The sequence below is a fragment of the Rattus rattus genome, chromosome 6 (genome assembly GCF_011064425.1).
Source record: "Rattus rattus isolate New Zealand chromosome 6, Rrattus_CSIRO_v1, whole genome shotgun sequence".
Lineage (NCBI taxonomy): Eukaryota > Metazoa > Chordata > Mammalia > Rodentia > Muridae > Rattus > Rattus rattus.
Window position 1 is genome coordinate 124,926,957 of NC_046159.1, and position 23,437 is coordinate 124,950,393.

A 23,437-nucleotide genomic window follows, 5' to 3' on the forward strand; every position below is an offset into this window, starting at 1 on the left:
GAATGGGGTCCCAATTGGAGGACTTAGAGAAAGGATTGAAGGAGCCGAAGGGTCTTGTAGCCCCATAGGAACAATGCCAACCAACCAGAGCTCCCTGGGACTAAACCACTACTCAAAGACTACACATGGACTGACCCCTGACTCCAGCTGCATTGTAGCTGACAATTGCCTTGTTGAGCATCAATGGGAGGAGAAGCCCTTGATCCTGTCAAGCTTGGATTCCCTAGTGTAGGGAAATGTTAGGGTTGGTACTCAGGAAGGCAGGGTGGTTGGGGAGAGGGAACACCCTATAGAAGAAGGGGAGGGGATAGAATAGGGGGGTATGGATGGGAAACTGGGAAAGGGAATAACATTTGAAATGTAAATAAAAATATCCAATAAAAAAACTAATTTTAGAAAGTATTCCGGTACTTGCAGTATGCATAGGCATATGACAGTCCACTTTAAAATGTTATTACGCCATCTATAGAAATATAACTTAAGCTTCTTTCAATGCTGAGTTTCAATGTTTTTTCTTAATTTTTTACTTTGTTTTATTTTGCTTCTTCATATTTCAAATACATAATTGTGTTACTATTTTTGGTAGACATTTAACTACTTCTAAAGTGGCTGAAAAAGTGTTCCATGATTACACTTTTTATAAAAAATTTCTAATTCTCTACTTCCGGAATTCTGAATCAATAAATTTACTTTTTTAACTCTCAATATCATTTGTGGGCACCTGTGTGTGTATGTGGGGGTGCATGTATGTAAGAGGGGTGCTTTGAGGTGTGAGCATATGTATATGGACATAGATAGATATGGGTAATCTTTTTCAGTAATTTTCAACCTCAAGTTTTTAGTTTTATTTACTTGTGTTGTGTGTATGTGTGTGTGTATGTGTGTGAGTGTGTGTGTGTGTATGTGGTGTGTATGTTTGTGTGTGTGTGCTGGTCTGTATATGTACTATATGCATGTGGTACATGTGGATCATAGAAGAATGTGTCAGTTGTGTTACAGGTGGTTTTAGATGCTATGTGGTTGCTAGCAACTAAAACTGGGTCCTCAGCAAGAGCAAACAGTGCTCTCAACTTCTGAGCTGTTTCTTCAGACCCTTCTTACTGTATTTGACACAGGGTCTTTCTCTTACTGATTGGACCTTAGCAATTTGACAAGATTAATTTTCCATGGAGCTGAGAAATCATGCTCCTACCTGGGTATCAGAAATCTGGATTCATACATATCCTCAAGCCTATGTGACATGTACAACTAAGATAAATATGTAATTCTTCCATGATTGAGTGAGGCATGTACAGTTTCATCTTGGAATTTTGGGATCCCCATATTCTTGAGGACTCTATATGTGTTGTTGTTGTCTGCTTTTTCTCATCTTAATTAGTTGAGAAAATTAATTTTGCTTTAGCCCCAGCTTTTATATATATATATATATATATATATCACACACACACACACACACACACACACACTGAGAGGAAGTACACCGAAGGGAGTTTATAATTTCTATTTCCATGAGTTTTAGCATTTTTCAGTGTTTTCCATTAATGCTAATTTTTGCCGTTTTCATCTGTCTAATGAAATATTTTTATATTCTACATGCTTTCTAAAATTTCTATTACATATTTTCACATATATATTACAGTTATCATAAAGCCATTTTTGGATGGCTAAGGGTCAGAGTCAAATATAAGTCTGGTCCTTCAGTTGCTTTGTCTTGTGACAGTATGACATTGTTTCCTTATGACTTTCATTAAATGTTGACATAACAACAGGAATGTGGGTGTGGCATTTATATTGACCTCTGATGTGAAAGAGTTTAAAATCACTGTGGGCACAAATCTCTGGCCATTTCTGTGAAGGAGTTTTTGACTAGGACAACTAGAGTGAGGAGATGTACCTACCAATGGTGACACCCTTCTATAGACAGGGTTGACAGACCCCTTCAGAAGAGAAAGGTAGCCCAGCACCAATTCCTCCCAGCCCAGCACTTCCTGTACACTTCTCCCACTTCCTGACTGTGCACATATTTTGATCATATACCTCATACAGATGCTAACAGTACTGTTCTAAAGTAATTCCACTTAACCTATACCCCAAATAAACCCAACTTTTTAAAGTTTGTTCTCTTCAGGCATCTTCTCATTACAAAAAGGAAAAGTACTTAATCTAAAAGGTTGATCCTGGATATTCCTTTGCTCTCTGTCAAATCCTTAATAATAAACCAATAACACCAGGAATTGAGCTGATCATCCTTTGACAAAACAAAGAAAAAGACATTTAAAAAGGAGCAAAACCAACATTGAGAAACTTCAGTAGATCATGGGCTTTGATGTTTCCCAGTGACTGGCAAGGGTGGTCTCAGGAGTTTTGTGTCTTTGTACCCAATTCATAAGGGAGAGGCTTTCTGCTGGTTGTTGTTTCTTCTCTAACAGCCTACTGCTAAGACTTCTTATTTAACATGAGCCTCATAGAAATGATCAGGAGGGGCTTCTCCTACCCTGTGATCACATCCTCCTCTGATTCTTTCCCTGTTCCCCTTCTCCCTTCTATGCTCCTTCTTCCTCATCAACCTGCTCTCCTCTTGCTTCTTCCCCATTTATCAACAATGCTGGCACACTGCATGTCTGCCTCTCAAAGGTAATTACATTTCTTCTCCTTCCTTACCATGATTTTGCAGTGTTTGCTTTTGGGTGAGGATAGTTGCTAATTGCTTGCCCTTAACCAAGAGTTTACAGCCTAGTTGTTGTTATTGTTATTAATTCTGGGATTAAAAAGCTGTTCTCTCTTTCCCAGGGGCATAGTGTTAGGGACTTCTCATAGCACTGAAAAGTTCTGTGCCTATGTCCTGAGGCATGAGTAGGTTCTTATCCCAAACCTTGTTGCCATGGGCATTTCTTTTATTCCTGTACCAAAACAACAGATCTTGCCTTTCCTCTGAGGGAGGAAAGAGTTTGTTGTTCTCTCAGTGTTGTAAAGTTTTTAATTCACAAAACAAAAGGTATAGAATGGAATGATGTTGCTTGACTTTGCTCAATAATTAAGTAAATCTTGAATCCCTGTGGCTTAGCCATGAATATTCTCTCTGATAGCACTTCCCAAACAGCCTCTGCCTTGAGCAGGTGGGCCTGGACACCAGATAAATGAAAGCTTTTAAATGAATGCAATGTTGTCTTATTTCTGGAAATTCAGTTGCAACAATGGCTTTGAAACTTTATTCAAATTTAGGTTGTTTACTTTCATGGATTTAGTTCATGGCCTTTCTTACTTCTGTGCTCTGAATATTATATATATATACATAATGGTCTTATCAGCCTGTGGAATTTGGTTTCTTTAACTGCTTAGATACCTGAGTTCTCTGATGGACTGTGGAAAAGTTAGGATATGGTGGGGTTTTGACATTCCTCATTATTAGTGTGAAAGCAGCATTCTCTCATAACATTTCACATGTCACAGAAACAGGAATGGAACCAATTCTGACAGCCATAGATATCTGTGCTTCGTTTAAAAAATCCACATAGGTTATATAGCTTTATAAGTGACTTGGGAGGGGATCTTCCCAAAAGGGAAACTAGAAAGGGTGATGAAATTGAGAGAGGGTAGAGAATTGAGAGTTGGGTAAAGAAAGGAATGTGAGAAGACAAAGCTAGCCCTAAAGGTCCTTTTAACAATCATGTGGAAACTGATTACTGTAGAGGCTCCAAAAATATATACACAGATACTAGAAATCTAAACGACCCCTCATACAATGTGTGTGAGTTGGGGGCGGGGGTACAATTACTGCATGAGACATCAGATGCTATCATGTAAAATTTTAAGTTTTGGTCAAGTACTAGGTTTTGGTTTTTGTTTATTGAGAAGGAGAAAGAACATGAAATTGACTGGGAAGGGAGTTGGGGAGGATCTGGCATGACTTGGAGAAGAGAAAAGAGTATCAAAATACATTTTATATAACATTTAAAAAATAATAAAAATAAAAAGAGAAATAAAAATTTAAAAGTTAAGAATGTTAATGTATTTTCTGTTTTTGTTATTTATAATTTCAGTAGCTTTTCATGTAAAGCTCTTAAGTGTTTTACAGAAATGTATATTTCAATATGAATAGCTGAGAAATTGCTAGATGGAGCATTATGACTAACATGAAATTTCAGTGCACTGGATGGGAGCAAATCCATAGACTTCAACTTGCTTAACAAAAAACAGAGTGGGTAATGTACTGATTTTCATAAACCGAAAGGAAAAAAATGATGTGCAGATATTAGGTTATGAAATATTATTGAATGCAAAACTATCTTACATATAATTTTTATTTAAAAATAAGATTTTAAAAAGAATATAATATTTTCCTGTCTGAAAGAAATATTCAGGGAAAGCTCAGCAGTTAATAACACTGACTGCTCTTCCATTCCCATCATCCACGTGGTAGTTCACAACCATCTCTAGTGGAACCCACTGTCCTCTTCTGGTGTGTCTGAAGACCATATATATATATATATATATATATATATATGTGTGTGTGTGTGTGTGTGTGTGTGTGTGTGTGTGTGTGTGTGTGTGTGTGTGAAATCTTAAAAAGAAAAAAGAAATATGCAGGAAAATTTTGTTTCCTATTATGAGCACACTGGTTAATTGGACTTAACTATGATGGAGTTACTTATTTTTGGTGTTGTTGTCTTCACTGGTCTTTTAAAAGTATCTAGTTTTAAATGTCCAACAGTATGAAAAAATTATTTTACAGATAGTGATTTTTTTAGGACTTTATTTTTTTGCTAAGAATCATTGATGGTTGACGCTTTTAAGTGCCATGAGAATATATTCTATTTTCATGTTTGAGCCCCATGACTCAAAAATAGAATGAATAATAGCCATTTCTAGAATGATTACATTATGGAAATAGTAAAATATTACCTTCTATTGTATCACAAATAATATAAATGTATCACAAATTATACATATATATGTACATATATACATATATGTATGCAAATATATGACCTCTTATGTATTATAGACTTTGAAATATTCAATTCTGTAGCATACCTTTAGGGTGTTTTTGTTCATCACCCCTGTAAAAAACTAGAGCTCCCAGGAAAAAAACCAATATCAAAAGAGTACACATGGAGGGACCCATGGCTCCAGCTGCATATGTAGCAGAGGATGGCATTGTCTAGGTTCAAAAGGAGAAGAAGCCCTTGGTTTTGTGAAGGCTGATTACACCAGTGAAGGAGAATGGCAGGATGGTGAGGTGGGAGTCAGTGGGTGGGAGGGGGAGCATCCTTATAGAAGTAGTGAAGGGGGTTATGAAAGGGGGTAACTGGGAAATGTAAATATGTAAAATATTCAATTAAAAATAATGTTAAAACATTTATCTCTTTAAATTCTTGTCTTATGACAATATTTATATCCTCATGACTGACTATTGTCTCCCAAAGTTTTCCTTTCATCCACACAGGTAAACTACACTCTAAGTATAGTTGCTCTGTAGGGCTGATATAGTACAAATCTTTGGCTCTCATTCCAGGAGTTCTTCTAATCAGGTGGAATCAACAGTGGTCAGATGCAAAAGTCTCCCAACCAAAGCAAGCCCAGGACCAGATGGGTTTAGTGCAGAATTATCTCAAAACTTCATAGAAGGCCTAATAACAGTACTGTCCAAACTGCTCAACAAAATAGAAACAGAGGAAACACTACCCAATTCCTTCTACGAAGCCACAATTTTGTTTATTCCTAAACTACACACAGACTCAACAGAGAATTTCAGACAAGTTTCCCTTATGAATATCAATGCAAAAATAATACAGTTCTTGCAAATCAACTTCAAGAACATATCAAAAAGAACATCCATCATGATCAAGTAGGCTTCATCCCAGGGATGCAAAGATAGTTCGATATATGGAAATCCAACAACGTAATCCACTATATAAACAAACTCAAAGAAAAAAAGCACATGATCATCTCATTAGATGCTAAGAAAGCATTTGACAAAATTCAACACCCTTTCATGATAAAAGCCTTGGAATGATCAGGTTCAAAGCCCATATCTAAACATAGTAAAAGAAATATACAGCAAACCAGTGGCCAACATCAAACTAAATGGAGAGAAACTTGAAGCAATTCCACTAAAATCAGGGCCTACACAAGGCTGCCTACTCTTTCCCTACCTGTTTAATATAGTAGTTGAAGTCCTAGCCAGAGCAATCAGACAACAAAAGGAGGTCAAAGGCATACAAAATGGAAAGGAAGAAGTCAAAATATCACTATTTGTAGATGATATGATAGTATTCTTAAGTGACCCCAAAAATTCCACCAGAGAACACCTAAACCTGATAAACAACTTCAGCAAAGTGGATGGATATAAAATTAACTCAAACAAATCAGTAGTCTTTCTCTACTCAAAGGATAAACAGGCTGGGAATGTAATTGGGGAAACGACACCCTTCACAATAGTCACAAATAACATATAATACCTCGGTGTGACTAACTAAGCAAGTGAAAGATCTGTATGACAAGAACTGCAAGTCTCTGAAGAAAGAAATTGAAGAAGATCTTAGAAGATGGAAAGATCTCCCATGCTCATGGATTGGCAGGATTAATATAGTAAAAATGGCCATGTTGCTCAAAGCAATCTACAGATTCAATGCAATCCCCATCAAAATTCCAACTCAATTCTTTAGAGTTAGAAAGAGTAATTTACAAATTCATTTGGAAAAACAAAAAACTCAGGATGGAGAAAACATCAACAATAAAAGAACTCCCTGGCCTCAAGCTATATTACAGAGCAATAGTGATAAAAATTGAATGGTATTGGTACAGAGACAGGAAGGTAGATCAATGGAGTAGAATTGAAGACCCACACACCTATGGTCACTTGGTCTTTGACAAAGATGCTACAATCATACAGTGGAAAAAAAGATAGTATTTTCAACAAATGGTACTGGTTCAACTCGAGGTCAGCGTGTAGAATAATGCAAATTGATCCATTCTTATCGTTCTGAACAAAGTTTAAGTCCAAGTGGATCAAGGACTCATAAAACCAGATACACTCAAAATAATAGAAGAGAAAGTGGGGAAGAACCTCAAACACAAGGACACGGGGAAAAATTTCCTGAACAGAACACCAATGACTTATGCTCTAAGATCAAGAGTAGACAAATGGGACTTCTTAAAATTGCAAAGCTTTTGTAAGGCACAGGACACATTTTGTCATTAGGACTAAATGGCAACCAACAGATTGGGAAATGTTCTTTATCAATCATACATTTGATAGAGGGCTAATATCCAATATATACAAAGAAATCAAGAAGGTAGACTCCAGAGAATCAAATAACCCTAAATTTGGGATACAGAGCTAAACAACAACAACAACAACAAAAACAAAAACAAACAAAAACAAGCAAACAAACAAACAAACAAAAACGTAACCAGGGAGTATGGAATGACTGAGAAGCACCTACTGAAATGTTCAACACCCTTAGTCTTCAGAGAAATTCAATCAAAACAACCCTGAAATCCCACCTCACACCAGTCAAAATGGCTAAGTTCAAAAATTCAGGTGATAACAGATGCTGGCAAAAATGTGAAGAAAGAGAACACTCCTCCATTGTTTGTTGGATTACAAGCTTGTAACAACCACTCTCAAAATCAGTCTGGAGTTTCCTCAGAAAATTGGACATAATACTAACTGAGGACCCAGCTATACCACTCCTGGGTATATAAAACAAAGACACATGCTCCACTATGTTCATAGTAGTCTTATTCATAATAGTCAGGAGCTGGAAAGAACCCAGATGCCCCTCAACAGAAGAATGGATACAGAAAATGTGGTACATTTGCACAATGAAGTACTAGTCATCTATTCAAAACAATGACTTTATGAAACTTGTAGATAAATGGATGGAACTAGAAAACATCATCCTGAGTGAGGTAACCCAATCACAATAAAACACCCACAGTATGCCCTCACTGATAAGTGGATATTAACCCAAAAGCTCAGAATACCAATGATACCAAGGTTGGAGCAGAGACTGAAGCAAAGACCATTCAATGACTTCCCCACCTGAGGATCCAGTCTATGTATATACAGCTACCAAACCCAGATAATATTGCTGATGCCAAGAAGGGCATTCTAACAGAAGGCTGATATAGCTGCCTCCTGAGAGGTTCTGTCAGATCATGACAAATACAGAGGTGAATGATGGCAACCAGCCATTGAACTAAGAACGGGGTCCCATTGGAGGAGTTAGAGAAAGGATTGAAAGAGCTGAAGGGGCTTGCAACCTCATAAGAACAACAATACCAACCAACCAGAGCTCCCAGGAACTAAACCACCATCCAAAGAATCCACATGGACAGACCCATGGTTCCAGCTGCATATGTAGCAGAGGATGGCCTTGTTGGGCACCAACGGGAAGAGAAACCCTTGGTCCTGCCAAGGCTTGAACCCCAGTGTAGGGAATGTCAAGGCGGGGAGGCAGGCAAGGGTGGGTGGATGTGTGGGGGACCACGCTCAAAGAAGAAGGGGGAGGGGTTGGGATGGGGGTTTATGGACAGGAACTGGGAAAGGGGATAATATTTGAAATGTAATTAAATAAAAAAATCCAATTAAAAAAACTTCATTGCCTTTTGTTACAGGCTTCCTTAAATAAAAGAAATCCCTTTATTTTATACTCCAATGAACAATTTATATCATACTATTTGCAGTCTCTCTCACTTAGAATTCTACAAGAAATTTTTGTCTATAAATTACATTTAATATGCAAATGTATTCAGAAAGGATTTGCAGAATATTCAATTTAGAACACGGATTTAAATCTATTTTATAGAATAATTTTCTGAGTTAGTTTGAGTTTTTTTAATCTATCCTCACAAGTACACTAAACAATAAAGAGACATTCATTCCTTGAATAGGTCACTGTATTTCCACAGGGGCCTTTATAATGTCAGCTGTGCATTAAACACTGTTGATTTGAAAGAAACATAACTCCTAGGTAGAAGGGGATAATACTATTTTGAGGTAAATTAAACAATTTGTAATGACATCGTTATTCGAGTATAGCTAAAATACAATCAGAGCACTGGCAAGAGAAATTCTAACTGTATTTTAGAGTATTCGAGAAGACATCACTTAAATGTATCACAGAATTTTCGAATAAACTGTTAAAAGAAGAAACAAATATTCAATGGTTAAAGTTCAGGTCAAGAGTTTGGCTAATCTTCAGGCCAGGGATTCATTAGAGAACAGAGCTTTCAAGGTACGTATTATAGTTTATTCTACTGCTAGTTTTTCTGAAATTCTGAAGTAGAAATTGAATACAGAGGTGGAACACTGAGGTGAAAGAAAAGCGGCATGGGAATGGTGACAGAATCATTAGCAGAAGGTAGTTCATATTTCTATAAGAGTTTAAAGTTTCAACTCTAGAAAGAGGTCATTAGAATGTTACAGCAAACTAAGGAAATACATTTCTGAAATACGATGGTACTCAATTGTCATAAACAAATTCCAATACCTAAAAGTTATCCAGTCTTTGCTTCACAAACTGGTTAGAAAATAAATTATGTGCTGAACACTGGGAAATCTGCTAGCCAAGTGCCTAGGTCCCGAGCGCATGCAGTATAGTTGAGTAGTGAGAGAAACTCCAAATTGAAATAAAGAGAATTTAATAGAAACGTTCAAAGTAGGATACGTTACTCCTCTTTCCCATGGATTGTGCACTGCTGGTGACCAGCTATCTAATGTGACCATATTGTCACATCCTGTGGGATTATAGCAACTGAAGAACCCTGACATAGCAGCCAAGCTGGAATTTCTTCTATATTTTGGACTCATGATATTAAAAATGTTTTATTACAGTTGTACAGTGAAGAGATATATTTTGCAATGCTGGTCAAGAGGTGAGTTAGCAAAGATCAATACTTGTAGAAGTTGTTGCATTTGTACGGCTCATCAAAGTTCAAAAATAAAAATTAGTACTTAATAATTTAAACTTGAGCAATTGCAAAGTTATTTAAAGACCTCTTACTGTAATTAGTGTATTAGGTTTGCAGGATCTGTGTAACATGGTCCTGACGGTTATGAATCATGTGTTGTAGCGTTGTACTGAAGTGCAGCAGGGCACAGTATAGAAAAGAATACACCAAAAATTATCTGTTAGGGAGACTTTTTTGGCAGTTCTTTGGGAAATTTATGATTTGAAACAACCACATCCTATTATTAACATTTGGTTTTCAGTGTATATAAATGTGAATTTGTTATATGCTGCAAACTTATGAACGTTTTTTATAATGTACATCATATTCTTCAACTAAACCTTTGTTGTCTGAAAGATAGAAGGTATCTTTTACAATTTTCCTGAGCAGTTATATGCATGCATAAGAAACAAATTTTAATAATGTGAGTGTGAAATGTAAGTGTGACCTACATCTGCCTGGCACCTGTATAAATATTCACTGTTGTTGCTCAAGGGATATTCATGTGTTTATACTTTTTGCCTTTGGGGATATACTTATTTGTCGCAGAATATACAGTATATGAGAGGCTACCTAAAACTCTATTATGCTTTCAAAAATATCTTTAATCTTAAACTTTGAGGCAGTTTGGAACCTGCTTTCTTCTTTTGTATTAAAATAAATTGCCACACATAGTGTTCTGATTATGGTTTCCAGTTCTCCAAATCCTTCCAGATTCTCCCAACTCTGAACTCAAATTCCACACACCCTTTCTTTCTCTCCCACATTAGAGTACAAAGAGTACCTAAAGAAAAAATGAGATAAAAACAAAAAGCGAACCAACCAGAAAACAAGCCAGAGTAGGACAAAACATAAATAAGAGTCAAGCAGAAAGCATAAGAAATACGTATAGACCAAGAGACACATATATCCACAACACAGTAATCCCTCAAAAACAAACAAACAAAACCCCAGAAATCATAATATATACACAAGGGACCTGTCAAAGGTTGGGGGAGCCCTGACAAAGCATTATAAGACAGAAATCCTCTAGAAATGTCATTGAGCTCATTTGGTGCTGACAATCTACTGCTGGGCATAGAGGTTGATGTGAAGAGCGGTTTGTATACCCAGTGAAGACTCCATTTGTGAAATCTAATCTTTCATTTATGGTTGGTTTATAGGTGGACCTTTGCAAACCCTGTGCATGGTGCCACAGTCTCTGTGAGTTCCTTAGTCTGCCAGCCCTGATGCTGTCTAAACAGACTTAATTCTTTGGTGTTTTCGATACCCTTTGGCCCTTCCAGTCTTTCCCTGAGTCCTAAGTAGAGTGATTTGATGGGAATATCCTTTTTAGACATGAGTTTCTCCAGGCTCTCATCCTCTGGGAATCTTATTTGTTCCCACCTACTGCTGGAGAAAGCTTCCCTGACGATGGCTGAGAAGATTAAAATACATAAGTAAAGAAGAATGACATTAGGAGTCATTGTATTGCTACTTTCCTTTAAAAGAACAATAATGTTTGGTTTTCCATTAGGTCCCTAGCTTAGCTAGCTTCATGTTCTTGGACACTCAAGCAGTTTTGGGGTTGGTTAATTTCATGGAGTGGGCCTTCATTTAACCAGTTATTGGTTGGTTGCTGCTCCAGGCTTTTTGCCACTTGTGCAGTAGTGTATTTTGCAGGCAGGTCACTACTGTAGAAGAGTTAACAGACGGTTTGGCATTGATCTTTGTCCTTTTGTAGCATGCAGAGTACCTTCAAGTGCTATGAACACTAGTCCGTAAGGGTGAAGGCACCAGAAAGAACAGTGAGACTTAAAGGAGCCACAGGAAAGGGGAAAGCTGGGTCTGCAAAAGGATCCGTGGAAGCCCAAGCAATGGAGGAAGAGAGAGAAGACATAACACTCTCCTGTCCAGAAGACAGGAAGACAAATCTCCAAGGCAGGAGATGAGACTGGGAAATGGAAAATGGAGGACAGGAAGGAGAACAAAGACTGCGTACCTGATTCCCAGGCTGCTTGCTCAGCAAATCTCCAAGGAAAGGATTTCCAGGTGTTGGTATCAGACATGAAGGAGTAGAGTGAGAGAGGATGGCTATATAAAAAAAATCTGCCAGAAAATGACTTTTCATAATTAATATGTTCTGCATGTTTGTCCTTCTTTAGAGGGTTGGATTTCAGTTCTGCCTGGATCTAGAATTTATTATCTCAAAACTTTAGCATTATATAACATTTCTAAGTCTTTCTTAGAAAGTCTCAAGCATATTAGGGAGGAAGATTCTGTCTATACAATAGACTTATCTTAAATGTTCAGTGAATTAATCTACATAGAATTCTGTGCATGATCATAACATGCAGTAATAGTTTGATGATTTAACTTGATATCTACTATTATAATAAACATTCCGCGGACCTCCCTAATGAAGCATAATATAATGGCTAAGTCAAAAGCGAGCTTAGAGGTGAGCTATGAAGATGACTCAGTCAATAAAGTTGCTGTGCAAGCATAAGAACTAAATTAAGACCCCTGCACCTAATTGAAAAGTCCCTCTAAGCCATTACATGTGAAACCTCAACAATGGGGAGACAAATAATTGGCCAAGTCATTTTATTGAGCACCTAATTCACTCAGAATTGTAAGGTGCTCAAAATCCACCTCTGGATGTAGCCCCAAACAGTGTGTGTGTGTGTGTGTGTGTGTGTGTGTGTGTGAGAGAGAGAGAGAGAGAGAGAGAGAGAGAGAAAGAAAATTTGCATGTGCACAAAAAATATATACAACTGGATATGTTAATTTTATTTTGTTTTAAATACAATTAACAAATCTGCACATTTATAAACTAATTTCAGGATGGAAAGGAAGATTCATGATCATTTACAGAAACAAAGATTTTATTGAGGAGATGGCTAAATTGTGTGGAGTATATATCTAAGTATAATTATCTTCTTTAATTTCTTTATCTAATTGACACATATATAATGTTTACTAATGTTATGAAGTGTAATTACTAATATCTTCAACCAAAATCATTAAATGTTTCTATTTCAGAACTTTGAGTAACTTTCCAAAAATCAAAGCTTACTTTGATAAATTGGTATATTGATATAAGAGGATACATAATCTTTAATTTGATGAGTTGTGTACTGAGACTGAATTTGGTTAAAGTCTCTTTAATGAGATATATGTGTCTAAAGTTAACACCAATAAAGACTTGTGTGATATAGAAAAATGCAATACAATTATTAAAATTATTATTTCAAACTAATGCTTAGTCATCAGGGAAAGGCACTATTTGAAAGGATTAGAAGGCTTAGTAGGTATGGTCTTGTTGGGGGAAGTGTCTCTTCACAGCAATAGAGCACTGACTAAGATACAGCACTTTAGGCCCGTATGCTTGCATGCTTAGTCCCCAGTTTGGTGAACTATTCAAGAAGGGCTAGAACATGTGACCTTGTTGGAAGAATATGTCACCGGGAGTGGGCTTTAAGGTTTCCAAAGCCCATGCCAGGTCTAGTATTGCTCTCTCTGCTTGATGCCTGAGTGTCAGGATGAAAAGTTTTGTTACTACTGAAGAACTATGACTATCTGTTTCTACCACAATGATCACTAACTGACCTTCTAAAACTGTAAGGAAACTCCTAATGAGTTGCCTTGAACTTCTGGCCAAGTCAACTCACAGCAATATCATCAAGTTTGCCCCTCCATGTGTGATCAAGGAGGATAAGATCCAGGAGTCAGTGGAAATCATCAACAAAACCATCTTGTTCTTCTGAGAGTAGGAACTTTGGGGAGCCATCTTCAGACAGAGTTCTTGTGAAACTCTGCTTGCAATGGACAGATTCCACTCGTCTATCTCCTAAAATACATTTTTTGAATATATATTATATATTTCAGTTGATGCATAGTAGAGTGATACCTAGGAACCTGCAAGTGGCTATGTGACCAAAGAGTGAGAGTGAGAGGCATCTCTGTTAAAGTTTGACTGTGTGGGAACTTTCTATGGAGAAACAGATCCATCTGTATACAACCTGCAAATCGAGTAGTGCGGTAATTTACATTCATTTTTACAGTTTCCTTGCTGGTGTGAATGTTTTGTATTTGGAAGTTATTTCTGAGCTACTACATAAGAAACTAGCTTGACCTTGTGCTAGTTGAATCATTATAATCAATGATGAGAAGATGTTAAGATGATTGAAGATTAAGCATATATAAAATACTTGTTTAAAGGAAACTTTGCATTGGTCAATACCAGAATATAGAACATAGATTCTGAGAATTCATTTCTAAATTATACTTCAAGTGCTCAATTTCAATTTGTAAAACATTTATTTTCAGTATTTCTTTGAACAAAGCTTAAGTTTTTTAGCTCCCCTCCCCCCAAGAAACACACACACACGCAAAAAAAGAAAAACAGAGTTGCCTTGGTCATGTTGTCTCTTCACAACAATAGAATAGTAACTAAGGCAGGAATGGACCCAATGCTTTGCAGTTCTCTTACTTGGAGCCTCTCAAGAGTTCAAGTAATGATGCTGTCTATGCAGTGATCTGTGTGTATAACAGAAGCCTTTTCGATTGTTTTGAGATCCTGTTTTTACTTTTATTTAGAAATGTCTGATTCGATGAGCAACCTTTAAAGAAAACAGATTCGGAGAAACATTATTTATATTCGACTAGTATTTCAACACTGCCTTTTTGTGAAAAATATTAAGAAAAACCCTGTTTTTCAGGCTTAGACACCATAGTTTAAATGTGATCATTTTGGCCCCATTCAGCTCATATGGAAGCTCATGCCAAACAACTGAGGTGACAATTACACAGCTGGCAGTCGTGAGATATTTTAAAAATGTACACTCCATTCTGAGCAGACACAGAGATTGTTAGTGCTGTCCTTGTTCTAAAGCCTGATATGCTACAAAGGGATCAGGTTCCTATTATCTCTGGTAGAGGTAGCACTGACCTGACCTCAAACCACAACATGTGAGTGCCCTTGGCTGATAATACAATTCAACACTTACTATTAGCTTATTGTCATCTGTGACATTGACATTCTGAAGCCCATAGCATTTCCCCTGTCTTACGTGTGCACTCACATATTCCAATTGTCCTCTCGGCACTGGAACAGAAAACTACACATCCAAATAATTTGAACTAAATGCAACTAGAAGTCTACAGTTTTGAAATGTGTCATTTTCCCACAGAGAAATTTCTGGGAACATTGCCCAAATCAGACTTGTATCTTCAGATACCAACTTGAAATGTAGCAAAGATAAAATTTCTTGCCATACTTGCATACTATTATATATCTATCCACATATATGTATACATATACATACATACATACATACATACATACATACATACATACATACATACAAGATATCACATAATCCCCACATTTAGGTATATTGACTTATTATGGAATTTTAAATGAAAAGGGATCCAGTAAATTAAGAGCTCTCATTCCTTCCATCTCTATGACCTACTTATAAATTTCCCACAGCAGAGAAGAAAAAAAGATTAAATAACAAATAAATTTTCTTTTTAAGAAAAGAGACATTATCATTAATCCTAAGTTCATTCAAAGGGTCAGGTTTTTACGCAGCACTAGTTGACCTAAAGCTCACCATGAGCAACAGTCTAGCCTTGAACTTGTGGCAATCCTCCTGCTTCAGCCTCCTTAGCATTGGAATTAGAGGCACATGCCCCATGCTTAAATTATATCTGAATTTAGATGACCCAAAAAATAAAATAAAAAGTTAGTTGGTGGTTTAATTTTATCATATATTGAGAACATTCTCTACACATCTGTATTTAGATCTTTTATTGGTCTTTGTCTTTATTAATATTTATGCCACAAGCCAATATATGCTCAAACACTTTACAGTAATTCTATGCTGAAAGTGTCCAAGAATTTAATTAAGAACACAAATTCATGAGAGAACTTAAATAGGACAGAGATAAACTGATCAAAATTTAAGCAAACACTGAATGGAATATGAAAATTTAGAAATGAAAACTGAATTCAATAATGAGATAGAAATATTGAAGAGAACTGAGATGAAGTCTTAAGTGAAAAACCATCATCAATGGAAGTGGAGAGAATACTGTCCAGGAAGAGAATATTGAGGCCTGAAGATAAAGAGAAGAACTGGATCATTCAATTAAAGTTATGATAAATTAAAAAAATCACGAACAGAGTATACAAGACCCTTGAGACAAAATAAAATAACCAAAATCTAAGAATTGTTGACAACGAAGAGGAGAGGAGGAGGAAGGAAGGATGATGACCTTTTATTTCAAGTCAAAGACATAGATCATAGCTTCAATAAAATCATGGAAAAAGTGTTCCTAAATCTAAGGCAAGAAAAGCCCATTAATATACAAGAGGCACACTGATAGAACCAGAAATGAAGCTCCTCGTGCTACATTGTAAGCAAGATACTAAGTATACAGGACGGACAGAGATGAGCAAAGCTCACGTGAGCTCACAGAGATAGAAGCATCGAGCTCAGGGCATACCACTGCTCTGCATTAACTCTTCTGCATATGTACTATAATTTCCAGTTTAGAGTTCTTATCAGATTTCTTAGTGTGAGCAGGCCTTTGATCCTTAGGAATGAGGTTCTTTTCCTTCTGTTGGTGTGATGTGATTCATTTTTCTTATTACATTTTATTTTGTTATATTTTAAAATGAATGAATGAATGAATGAATGAATGAATGAATGAAAACCTAGCTACTCAGCTAAAGGTTAACTATTGAATTGTCACTTATATCAGCTGGGAGAGGAATAATCAATTTTTTTCCAATACATAATACTGTGTTTATAGTCTAGGACAGGTGTCATGTTTAGTAGTAGTTGACCAACATAAAATTGAACCCCACAGCTTGTTTTTTGTTGTTGTTGTTGGTGGTGGTGGTGGTGGTGTTGGTGGTGTATGTGTATGTGTGAGCACATGCACTGTTATTTCGTGAGTTTGGTGAGTTTGGCACACTTTGGTGAGTTTGCTACCTTACTTTTCAATGTCATTTAATTTGTTTATATTGTTTTCTTGTTTGGGGTCACTTTTATTTTTGTATTGGATTTTTATTTTTGTATTGGGTTTTTGTTTTGTTTTTGAGAAAGAAATTAAAATTGGGTGTGTAGGGAGGGGGAGAGGATCTGGAGATCAAAATATTTCACATATATATCAAACACATTTTAATTAAAAAATTTTTAAATAATGAAAAATATAATTAATAATAAATAAAAAATAAAAGAAAGTTGTATATGTGTGTGAGTCTGTATATGTGTGTTTGTGTGTGTGTGGTGTTTGTGTGTGTATGTGTGTGTGTGTGTGTGAGAGAGAGAGAGAGAGAGAGAGAGAGAGAGAGAGAGAGAGAGAGAGAGAGACCTCCAGTTACATGTAAGGGAAGAGAATGGGAGAAATACCCTGTAATTATATTTTAATTAAAAGTAAAGGTAAATTGCACTTTTAAAATGAATGAATTTATTCTATAATGATCTTGAGTTTTTATTTACTGAAGTCTGTTTTCTTTGGATATTTGGCAGCAATGAACACTAGGAAGAAAGTCTGTGCATTCATTAGGTAGAAACCAAGTTCTTTATCTTCTAACAAAGGCTTCCCTTTACAGCAACGTACTAACTTATTCTGATGCCAAAACAGAGGCTCAAAATAAGGTGAGAAGAGGGCAAGTTCTAAAACTAAAAGAGTAATCCTTTGCCACTTTTCTTCATTCCTTCCACAGTAATCACCCATAAGCATTACCAAGTCATAAATCACATAAAAGGAGTCCTAAGTTGTAAGTTAAAATCCAAGAAAGGAGATAGAAAGTTTCATAATTATATAATTCATCTTTGTGAAGATTCTTTTTTTTTCTTTTTTCTTTCTTTTTTTTTTTTTTTCAGAGCTGGGGACCGAACCTAGGGCCTTGCTGCTAGGCAAGTGCTCTACCACGGAGCTAAATCCCCAACCTTTGTGAAGATTCTTAAGAAAGTCTAGATCTGGGTAATTCTGTTCAGTCTCGTGAGGCTAATCAAGCTTAATCCAGAATGTGTGTTGATTTCTAAAACAACAGTTTATTTTCATCATTTTTAACTATGCATATTTTATTTGCCTGATGCATTTGTCTAGGAGGTTCACTGCCTCCATCTACAAACCAAGGCTTAGTCCTGGAAGCTTCTAGCCTCTGTACCTTCTTATTTGGCCTAGAATGCTTTCAGCCTAAGACTTAGTGCTGAATAACCTAACCCTTTCTCACTCTTTCTGAACTCTGGCTGCCCGGTAAACTCAGCTGTTCTGTCTCCAAAGCCTCCTGTCACCACTGTGAATGACATCGTATATGTGACTTGAAGCTATAGAATATCGTAAAATGTAGAACCATGAAATTATTGTTAGTCATTTAAAGTTGTGTGTTCTTTTTCAGACAAGGTTATTTAGAGCACAGTGGAGTGGTGAGATTTACAAAGAACTTCATTATGTGAAGTCATGCAATGTGAAAATGTATTCAAGGTCCAAGACACAGAAGGGACATGTGGTCTCCTATGCTGAGCTGAGCAGGCTGTTTCTGGGCAGTTACTATAAAAAGTGTGTGGAGAAAGGTCAGAAACACACACTGTTGTGGTTTGGGTGTGAAGTGTTCTCCCTGGGCTCATGTGTGTGAGTCTTGGTCCCCAGCTGGGGTCATTGTTTGGGAAGGTTGTGGAACCTTTAGAAGGTAGAGCTTCACTGGAGAAAGCTGGTCCCTGGTGGCAACCCTTGAGACTCTATACCCCGGTCTTACTTCCTGTTCACTCTTGTCCTCCTAAGTGGAGGCACAGGTGTGAGCAGTGAGTTATGTCTTCCTGTTACCAAGCCTTTCTTGCCTGTTTCTGAGTTTTCTACACCATAATAGAATGATCCCAAATTGTAATCCAAAGTAAACTCTTCCTCCTTTAAATTGTTTCTTTCACAACTTTTGGTCACAGAAATGGGAGAAGGAACTAAGAAAGATTCTTTATTTCTGATTATAGAAACATTGTCTTTAAAGAGGCAGTATACACTAGATTGCAGTGTCTGTATACATAAAAGATCAACATACATCAAGTTGTTTGTTGGGACTAACAGAAATCCAAGAGTTTAATTATTTTTTTTTCCAGGTAAGACCATCCATGTTTATCTATTGCTTCACACTGAACTTTTAGCAACCTTAAACGTGAAACATGTTATTTGTTCAGTTTTACATAATAGCCAAAACTTTTAAATGTCAGTTCAATGGCTTAAGATCACTCAGAATGTCCTAGGTGTTCGAGACATTGTGACTTAACTGAGCCAACGGTGACGGTGACACCTGCTATGGTTCCTAGGTTTGATCAAATTGTGTATGTTTACTCTGATGCATTAACATCTGGACATCAAGACAGATTCTTGCTCATTAAAAAAGGCCTCAAAAGGAAAAAAAAAAGGATTTCAGTACTTCTTCGGGCATTTAAATTCCCTTTGGTGTTGGAATTAGCAGTTTAGTGTTTTGCACAGCTCCTTCTACTCTCTGATGTCAGATTCACTGTATAAACCACGCTCTGCTGGTTGGCACCTCCAGCAGCCTCAGCATACGTACCCTGAACTAAAGTACTGTCACACCTCTGCGAGGAGAGCTGAGAAGACTCAGGAACATTCTTGCCAAGTGGCTTCTGAGAGACTTGCAAGTAGATTCAGAATGTGTAGTTCCTCTGGCAATCAAGAAGCGTGGCAGTTTTCCAGAACTTGCCACAGAGAAAGCCCTGCACTTTATGTGACAACTGGCTCTTAAAGGCGAGTGTACTGCGGGTGGATAGCCTATGTGGCACTGTATGGTCACTATTGCTCAAGTCCCAATCTTTTCTGTGGGACACAAACTACAGGTTTCACTGGAAACTGTCCTTGTAAATAGATTTACAATTTTTGTAACTGGAGTTTCCGGACCCCAATGTTATTTTTGAATTCCAGTTTCTATGGGTGAGTGATTCTGCTGTTATGAATCTTGGGCAAAGCGAAAGGGTTTTAACTAGAAGCATTCCCTGGAGTTTGAAATATATTTATTCTACCTAATGATCATTAGGCACATTCTTATTTAAAACAGAGCAAAACAAACAAATATTCAAACAAAAAACTATCTGTGGGCAACTAAGGACTGCTGATAGGAGGAAAAAACTGTAAACAGTCTTCCCTAGGGAAGATTTCCCCAATGGTTATCCAATACTAAATGGTCATCCCTAAAGTCACATACATACAAGTAACATTATACTGGCTGAGAAGATCATATTTACATATTCAAAAGTATATATGTCCATATATGTATATATATTTTATATTTATTATACTATATGACAACAATTAAAGTAAAAGATACCACAAATTGGAGGTGGGTACATGGGCAGGAAGAAGAAAAAAATGTAATTATTTATATTTTAATTTCAAAATGTAAAAAATGGAAAATGATACGTTTCTACAGGGTTCTTGTTGAACTGAATGGCTGGCCCATGGTACCCTTGTTACTCTTTTGTCTTATTTCCGTTAGATGATTTCAGAACTCAAAGATATCAAATAGCACTGTGGGAAGTGAAAAGTCCCAACATTGCTGGCCAAATGGAAATGCTGTGTTCAAGAATGCATTAGGATCTATACTAGTGTTGGCTTGGCTTTTTATAAAAGTGTCAGCTAACCCTTTGGGAGAATCATCTCTTCCCACTAATCTAGGTAACATGAAGCAGAATCATTAGCCCAGTGGATTCATCACTAGATAGAGATTGCCACGAGTTCCTGAGAGTAGTTCATTGGTGTCTTGTAGTTTAGGTATAGCTGTTTTGGGGTTCTGAAACAACTATAATGGGACAGGTGTTCTCTAAGTGAGAAGATGGGGGTGTTTCTTCAACTCTGTCCAGTCTTCCTTCTTCCTTCCTTCCTTTCTTCTTTCTTTCTAACATTCTTTCTTTTCTTTCTAACATTCTTTCTTTTTTTCTTTTTTCTTTCTTTGTTTTTGATTTCTTTTACATTTTATTTTACAATATAATAATAATTTATTATTATTATTATGCTTATTTTCTTTACATTCTTCTCAGTGCCCCCCTTTCAGTCACCCCCTCCCACAAATTATTCTGCCCACCTCCCTCCCTTTTTTCTATGCATTGTTTGAGGACCCCTGAATATCACCACACCCTATGTGGCCAGCATTTTTAATCCAAGTCATTCGATGTCTTCGTTGATTCATTTTACCTCCCCTCTTGATCCCATGACCCCTCATGCCTCTCAGTGAAACATTTATTTTCTTTTTATTTAGACAACATCCTCATCCTCATGGCTTTTTTTTTTTTTTTTTGCAAACATCCTTGAAAGAGTCTTTGGTCTAATTTTTTATTAGTTTTTTTTCTCTAAAATCTAGTTTTTGATTTTGTGTATTGTTTGTTTTCTGCTGTCACCTCCATTAGTTTTATAATTTTTAACCTTCAAAACATTGTCTTCTAATATTTTGAAATCAATATTTATTTTTAGTTCATTCAGGGATATAAATTCATCCCTAAAAATCAGAATACCTTCATAAAACGTAGGCGAATCATTATTATCTTTACATTTGAAAAGTTACATATTTATTCTTTTATTATTATTGCATTTTTCTTTAGTAATTTAATTATTTGTTATTTGTTTGGGTTTTTTTTGAAACAAGGTATCTTGTGCCCCATGTTGACTTCAAACTCTCTATGTAGTCAAAAATGACCTTGAATTTCTGGCTCCCCTGCCTCTACCTTCTGAGTGCTGGGGGATAGGCAGGTATTGCTCAGGAAATCATTTTAAACATGCGAATATATAGTAGTCCTACCCTTTTGTCTTCTCAGTTTTTAGTGTAAAGGGTTTGTGCTCAGAGAACCAAGTATATAGTTGTTTTTTATGAGGCCATTAAGAACTTCCTTAGGGGGAACGTAGCAACTGAGTCTTTTGGAGTGGGGTCTGGAGAAAAGTCACCACTGGTACTGCCTTGGCTCACTTAGAAGCTGCTTGAGAATGGCTTGAAAATGGAGGCTTCTCACCCAGGAACTCACTTTCCACATGAGTATGCTGCTCAGTACCCTCCAGCAGCATTCCAAGGACCTCCAGAACACTCTGGATGCCTCACACTCTAGACTAAGTAGCAAGGCCCTCAGTCTGGTTATCCAGGCTGGCTACACACTCATAACAGCTGGCTGTGGAACTTATGATGCAACACCATTTCCTTTTCCAAACAACAGGCTGTAGTCCTTGTATTCGTACATAATGGATGTCGGCATCACCACCTCTTCTGAACTGCCAACTTGGGCTAGAACACTTAAATTAGATAGATCAGATTCTGATTCACCAGTAAATTGAATTTCTGAAAGTGTTAACAGGCTTTGAAACAAATAATGTTTGAAATTAAAAAGCAAAAACAGCCTTGAACAGATGGTTTGCATTGCTGTGGAAGATACTGATTGTTGCCCTTAAAAGTGCTAAGAAACATCTAGATCTTTCACCTTGACTACTGGATAATCTGTGCCAATAAGTCATGACTCTGGAGAGATCCCTAAAATGCAATAGTTGTTGCTTCTCTGGCTGTCTCAAGCAGACAGAAATCCAAACTATTCCTGGTGTGCTGATAAGTTATGTGACTTAGAACTGCCAAAGCTTATTCTTCAAGATGAAAAGAAGGAGGATGTTCTAAAAGTTGGTGGTCTGTGTGCTGCTTCCACCTGCTGTTGGGATAATGGTTTTGAGATCAAGTCTCTTGATGAGGTGTCTAGAGGTGACAAGATCCCCAAGCAGTGCACTCATTCTGTGAGAGGCCTTCGCAGATTCAGATAACTTTGGGTTCCAGTTCCAGCTATAACTTGATGTGACAATGAAAGCCGTGATGCTTGGAGCTTGCTTCCTCAGAGATTACATGTTGTGAGTAGGGAACAAAAATCATAAGCGTGGTGGGAACTAATGAAAGAAGACAGAGAATGTTTGAAGTATACATGATGAGACTAAACGGGAAACTCATTGCTCTTTTTGTTTCCTCATTGAGATTTGTCAGAGTTACAGTGTAAAATTTGAGGCATAGTATGTTCAATTTTGCTTTCTAAATGATGGTTTTCCTTCTACATAATTGGAATAGACATGAATAATTATCTTTACAAACTTCTAATAAAGTTGATGAATTCAACATAAAAATAAGGAGAAAATGTATGATTAGAAATAAAACATTTTTTGGAAAAGTTAAAAAAAAAAAGCTTTCTTAGAAGGTAGCTCAAGGTCATGCTTCGTGCTTATCCCACGTAGATGTAGAAATAATCTATATTGTGTGTTTGCTTGGGACTTTGCTTTGTGTTTATCTATTGGTTGCACATGTTGTTTTTTTGTAAAAAGTTGCTATACCTTATTCATTTTGTACGCTTGAGTTGTCTTCTGAAGGAAAACAATGCATCATGATTATGGACTTAGAAATTTTTGGTAATCATGACAATGGTTTTGCTCCTAGATTTTGAAGATAGTCTTT

The 23,437-nt window shown here is 36.7% G+C and overlaps 1 pseudogene; it reads left to right on the forward strand.

The window, feature by feature from the left end:
* LOC116904446 overlaps positions 1-22,849 on the forward strand; it is a 44,367-nt pseudogene extending 21,518 nt beyond the window's left edge.
* The last annotated feature ends 588 nt before the right edge of the window (positions 22,850-23,437 follow it).